This window comes from Gouania willdenowi, chromosome 1 (assembly GCF_900634775.1).
Source record: "Gouania willdenowi chromosome 1, fGouWil2.1, whole genome shotgun sequence".
In the NCBI taxonomy this organism is placed as follows: domain Eukaryota; kingdom Metazoa; phylum Chordata; class Actinopteri; order Blenniiformes; family Gobiesocidae; genus Gouania; species Gouania willdenowi.
Window position 1 is genome coordinate 1,233,084 of NC_041044.1, and position 6,564 is coordinate 1,239,647.

The following is a 6,564-nucleotide window of genomic DNA, read 5'->3' on the forward strand; positions in this document are numbered from 1 at the left end:
AGCGAAGCTCCAAAGACCAGCCAATGATCGGAGCGGCTCGTGCCAGGGGCGGAACCACATGTTTGTTTACAAAACAACTTTAATCATTAAAGCCTTTGTTTACAAACACAAGCTGCTGCCTTTACTCCTCAGACACTAATAACTAGTAACTATGGTAACTAACTCAACTAAAACCTCCTCTCCTCCAAGTGTTTTATTTCAGGGGTTCTCAACCTTGGGGTCAGGACCCCATTTGACGTCGCTAGATTCCTTCAGGAAACGAATATTTTCTGAACAATTTGAACTAATTTTTGCTTATTTTTACCATTTTTTCTACAATTCCACCAAACTCATCATATTTTAACCTATTTTCATCACTTTTTCTTGTCATATTTTTGCTCCTTTTAATGTATTTTTGCTACATTTCTCCCATTTCTGACACTTCTACATCACATTTTAATGTTCATCACTTATAAACCATTTCTTCCACTTTTACACCTAATGTCACATATGTTGACCCATTATTGTCACTTTTAACCTCTTTTCACCAGATTTCATGAGTAGTTTTGACAATTTAACCACATTCACCATTTGTCATGTGCATTATTTACCAGTTTAAACTAATTATTCCAATATTAACACTTTGAACCCTTTTTACCACTGTTTCTGTCTGTTTTTATCCACTATAATTTACAACTTTTAACCAATTTCTGTGGTTTTTAAAATCCTATTTCACCTCCTTTTCTGTGTTTCTGTTTTCGTGTCTGCTTGGCTGCGCAGTGATTGGCTCTGGCTGAAATAGATATAGATGGCGCACTAGCGCCCCCTCACACACTGAGGTCAAAAGTTGAATAGGTTTCACTTCTGGGCCGTTAGAGGAATGACCACCAGTAGTAGACCATCGTAAAAGAATCAAACATAAACATAGATCTCTCAGAAACTCTGGATATCATCAACTTTAATAATGTAGACAAATAATGTTGTTTAAACAGCTTTAAAACCTAATGATATCTTTTCTTTCTAATCTAATGTGGGTTCTCCATCAGGTCCTGTAACTTTGTTCTGATCAGTCCATGAAAAACCGACAGATTATGGACACAACCTGTCCTATTGATCTACCATTGATCTGAGTTAATAGTCTCTCAATCAGTCGATCAGCACCATCTGAAGATGATCTACTGATCATCATCCAGCAGGTCTGACCTCCTGAGCAGCGCTGTGTCACACACACTCTCAGATGTGAACATTGTGCCATCACTGCGTAAATTGCACATCTAATCAGCTGATTCTGGCCTGACATCAACACGACACGAGAGTTTGAGTGAAAACATGAAAAGAAAGCCTCAGGAGCTCATTGGAGCGACATCCATGGAGGTCCACGCACAGCGACCTCTGCACCACAGCCTAAGCAGACTCTACACGGGCAGCCTCGGCTTTTTCTCTCCCTCACACACTTTATTCTGCATTTTCTCTGTATTATTCAATTATTTTATTGTACTAGAAATGTTAACGACATCATTTTCTGTGTTTTGTGTCAACATTTACTGCAGCTGATCTCTGTGTGTGTGTTTACACCTGCCTGTCAGTCGTACTATTTTCGGCGCAGAAACAATCACCGCAAACAGTTCCAGGTTAGTGTCCCCTGCATTAATTTATTTGCATTTCCTCCTCCCATTATTTTGCGCTCCTTGTGAGATCCGCCAACTTTACATATTCATCAGAGGGAAACGCTCTAAATGGATTATGGAAACATTGTGACGCGCTGACGACATGCAGTCCCGATTCTCTAGGGTTTGTACGCCTTATTAGTGCGTGGAGTGACGTTTGCACACGTTTTAATAGCTCTACAACTTTAGTGAATCGGCCCCTTAGTGCCTACATGTAGATTTAATATTTAGATTTAAATTTAACATTTAGCATTTCGATTTAACATTTATATATAAATGTAACATTTGGATTTAAAACTAATATTTAACATTTACATTTAACATTCAGTTTCAACATTTATATCTAACATTTAATATTTAGCATTTAAATTTAACATTTAGCGTTTAGATTTAAATTTAATGTTTATATATAAATGCAACATTTAGATTTAAAATTAATATTTAACATTTAGATTTAACATTTAGATATAGATTAGCCTTTATATTTAAATGTAACATTTTGATTTAAAAATAGCATTTAGATTTAGATAAACCTTTATTTTTAAATGTAACATTTAGATTTCAAATGAATATTTAACATATAAAAAAATATATCACAAAATTTGCAAATATTGCTGTAAATCTCATCAAACGTAACATAAAAAAAAAATTCACGTTTCCTTAAATGTGTTTTGTTGCTAAATGTTGCTGTTTATTTTAACACGTGCAGCTTTACAATCAGCGCCTTATAACCACATATTAATGTGTCCTCATAGTTTATTCTGTGCTGTGTTCCTTTAACTTTGTGAATGTGAGGATTTATGAAGTGGTTTCATAATGTCTTTAAAAAGCTGTAGAACGTTCTGTATCAGTGATCTGAGCTGATCATGGAGCTATTGTGAAACAGTGAGTGTGTGTTTCTGGAGACACAATGTTCCTCTCACACACACACATCTCTCTCCTCTAAACATCTGCTTCTCATCTGCAGCATTCCTTCATTCCCACATGTGTGTTTAATGAACTCTGTCTCATACACACGCACACACACACACACACACATTCTTGTTTTTGTTTCTCCATATCTCTGACTTTCACTTCCTTCACACAGCACGGAAACAAACACACGTCACACTTCTGCCCACTTACAAGCGTACACGCACACACACACATTTTAAAATCTATATATGTATACTTTTTGACTGCATATGGATTTATTCTCATATTTCAACCTAAAAACTTTATCTTTGCTTTTTATAGTCACTGTTTTGCCAGTAAAAATCCCTTTTTCTTATTTATTGTCCCTTTTTTCAAGTTCTTTTTTACACTTTTATCTGATTTTTGTCCTTTATTTAACCATTTTCTGCCACTTTTCATCCAAATCAGCAACATTTGATGAAAGTAAACACCACTTGTTTCCTTTTTTTCTGAATTTTTCCTATTTTTGTTGCACATTTTGGCCTTTTTCACTATTTTTTGCCACATTTTGGCCATCATGCCAATCCTGATTGGCCTGTGAAGCACAACAGTCCGCAGGGAGGACCCTCCCACTTCCCATAAAAGGAGGACACAGACGGTGCGCACCATTCAAAAACCTCTTGTCCTCTCAGCTATCTCACGTAGACCACAGACAGGATTTTCTTTCTTTCTAGTCGACAAACGCTGGCCGGGCCAACGCCAGCTTAAGACCACACCAGGTTGAGAAGTGGTTAAAACAGCTCTTACCTTGCTCTGCTCGGTGAGTGCTCCAGCGGCCTCTCACTCAGGTGATAGCCCCGCTGCTAGCTCCGTACCACAAGGCCGGTGCTCACAGACCTCAGCAGCCCTTCTGCACACGTCGGTCCAGCTCCATACCACGGTATCCAAGCTTCCAAACTCCAGCGACTCAGCTGCTGTTTGCCAGGAAGAGAGACGATGAGGCTCTGCACCCAAGTCTCCCCAGGAAGCCATCTCCTCCTGCACGGTGGAGGATGACTCCGCAGCTTACTTCCCAGGGTCTTCAGTTCAAGGCACCGAGACCCTCAGCTACGCCTCCACAGCCTCAGCGAGGCTCACCCGCCTGGCCCTGATGTGCCTGTGTGCGCTGGGCACAGAGAAAGAAAAATATGGCCTGACCGCTTTCTTCTCTGCGTGACACGGGCGATCTTACTGTCCTGATGTAATCAGACTTCTGCCCTGAAGGCTGGTGTCGCTCGATAAGCATGTCTACACTACGAGAGTTTCCATATCCCCTAGTGAGACATCTCATGACTCTCGTAACCCCGGTTCTCTGAGTAATATGAGTGAGATGTCTCACCAGACTGCCTTTCTTTCTCAAACAAGGAGAAGAGGTTTGCTTATTTGAATGGTGCGCACCTGTCCGTGTCCTCCTTTTATAGAAGGTGGGAGGGTCTCCCAGCGTACTGTCACGCTTCACCGCCCAATCAGGATTGGCATAGTGAAATAGAGTGCTTCTGAGGAGTGTCGACAGAGGTCACATCCCATAGTGATACATCTCACTCACACAAAAGTAACCTAAAGTTTCCTTTTCCTCCTACATTTTGCCTGTTTTTGTTGCATTAAATACCACCTGTTTCCTTTTTTTGACCCCCTTGGCTGCTTTTGGCATATTTTAGTCACTTTCCACTCTTTTCTTGCCATGTTTTTGCCACTTTTGAACCATTTGATCTATTGATGTCATAATCGTAATTGAATGGTAATTGAGTTTAGATAATTGACTTTGTAATTGTCCTGAATATTATATTAAAAATGTGTCCTTGGGCAAGGCACTTTACTTACATGTCTAGTATGAATGTGGTGTTGTGTGAGTGAGTGTTGGTGGTGGGAGGGGCTGATGGTTCACTATGGCAGTCTGGCTTCTGTCAGTCTGTGACAGGTCCAAAAGTGACAAAAATGTGACAAGAAAAGAGCGAAAAGTGACTAAAATGGACCAAAAACAGTCAAGAGTGGCCAAAAATAAATAAAAAAAAGAGGAATCAGGTGGTATGTGATGACTAAAGGTAGCTTAAATGAGCAAAATGTGGCAAACAATAATGAAAAATGGAGGCAAAATGTAGGGAAAAGGGAATCAAATGTTATTTATTGGGCTAAAGGTAGCTTATTTGGATGAAAAGTGGCACAAAGAACTTAGAAAAAATTAGGAAACAGAAATATTTATTAAAATTGAGAAAAGGGGCAAAAATGGGATAAAGTAAGTTACAAAATGACCAAAGAAAAAGGTTAAAAATGGGTTTAAAAGTTCCTCCTTTTAAGGTTTTTCTGGGGGAATAATAATTAAGATGAAGACTTAAAGAGCCACATATTGAGAATCACTGACGTAATAACAGCGTTACCATGGTTTTAGTAATTGGGAGTCGAGGGTTGCCTTCGATAGAACACCCTCACTTTTGAAATCGCTGCTTCACCCCTAGGCTGGAAAGAAAAAAGCTGTCGTGACCCAATTTGCACGAGAAAAGTACAAAGTTAAATATCCTGAATGTCCATATAAGTGCAGCTACTTTCATCATTTAAAGAACAGTGTCTTTGTCCTCCTTCTCTAACCGTTAACGTGGTTCCTCTGCTTTTCTCCTTCCTTGGTTCTGTTTCAGGCTCCACTATATCATCATCATCATCATGGCGTCCGACCCAGTGCAGGGAGCAGAGCTCAGGTTACAACGTCTCGTTCACTGGTTTGACCCTGAAAGTGCTGCGGTGAGACACCTCTGAGATGATGTTAGAGAACCAAACACTGAGTCTGACTGTCTGTTCTGGTCTGTCCTGGTCCAGGTGGTGACGGTCCTGCTGGGCCTGTTCCAGCTCGTTCTCTCACCATCGTTCATCTACACCATGCAGAGTCCTTCAAAACTCTTCATTCTGTCTCTGCTCCTGGGAGTTCTAGTACGTATCCTAATATAACTGTAACTGTTTTATAGTTTATCCATATCTGGATCAACTGTTTAAAAGAACCTCAGTCATTGTTACAATTATTTGTACAGTTTTATTATTGCTATCAAGCATTGGTCTGAACTGGTCACATGATCTAAACAATCTGTAAAAGTCTATGTGAACTAAACTGTGACTCACTTTTCATTCAGTGACAACAGTCACTAATCACTATATCCTCTCTGGTGACATTTTATTTTGACGCTGTTACGGTTAGCTGTTGGTGTGGACCCAAATGCAGGAAAAGATGGAGGCAGGAGAAGCGTTCTTGGAACCAATCCATGTTTTTAATTCAAAAATCCAAACTAAAATCCAAAACAGGCAGCATGAAGGAATCAGGGAACAAGACCAGACACGAGGAAGGTGACAACTAACCTGACATCACACAATGATCACGCAGTCACATTGTGTCCAAACACTCAGCTAAATAGTGGAGGAGGCCTGATTGGGAATGGGCCACACCTGGGTGGAAACACGAGGGAGCTAATCAATCACCACCCAAGCACACAGACATCACTGAGGGGTGGAGCCACAAACAGGAATCACTGAAACACCGACAAGACTCAGAATAAACAAAGACACCGAATAACAAAACACCCAACAGAACATAACAGACGCCCCCTTATATGGCATTTTTTAAAGCAAGTAATTGATATTTACATCATATTATTATTATTATCAGAATCATTTCTAACACTTACATAGTGGTCGTCATCATATCCACAAAGACGCTTTAGATCAAGAGAAAACATGAGCAAAATTACTACTATTTAATGTTGATAAAAGAGTTTCACATACGCACATAAAAGAACACAAACAAGTAAATAAAAACAAATTTAAATATCTTAGTAACAGGTTCAAAATAAAAATGATTAATATTATCAGAATAAGGCTTTGCACAAAAACAAGATACAAATCAAAGATATATAAATAGTGGTGGGTTGGCTCATCAAGTATTCTTTTTAATTTAAATACTTATGACTAAAATTTTTTACTATTGACATTCATATTTTGTGAAAAG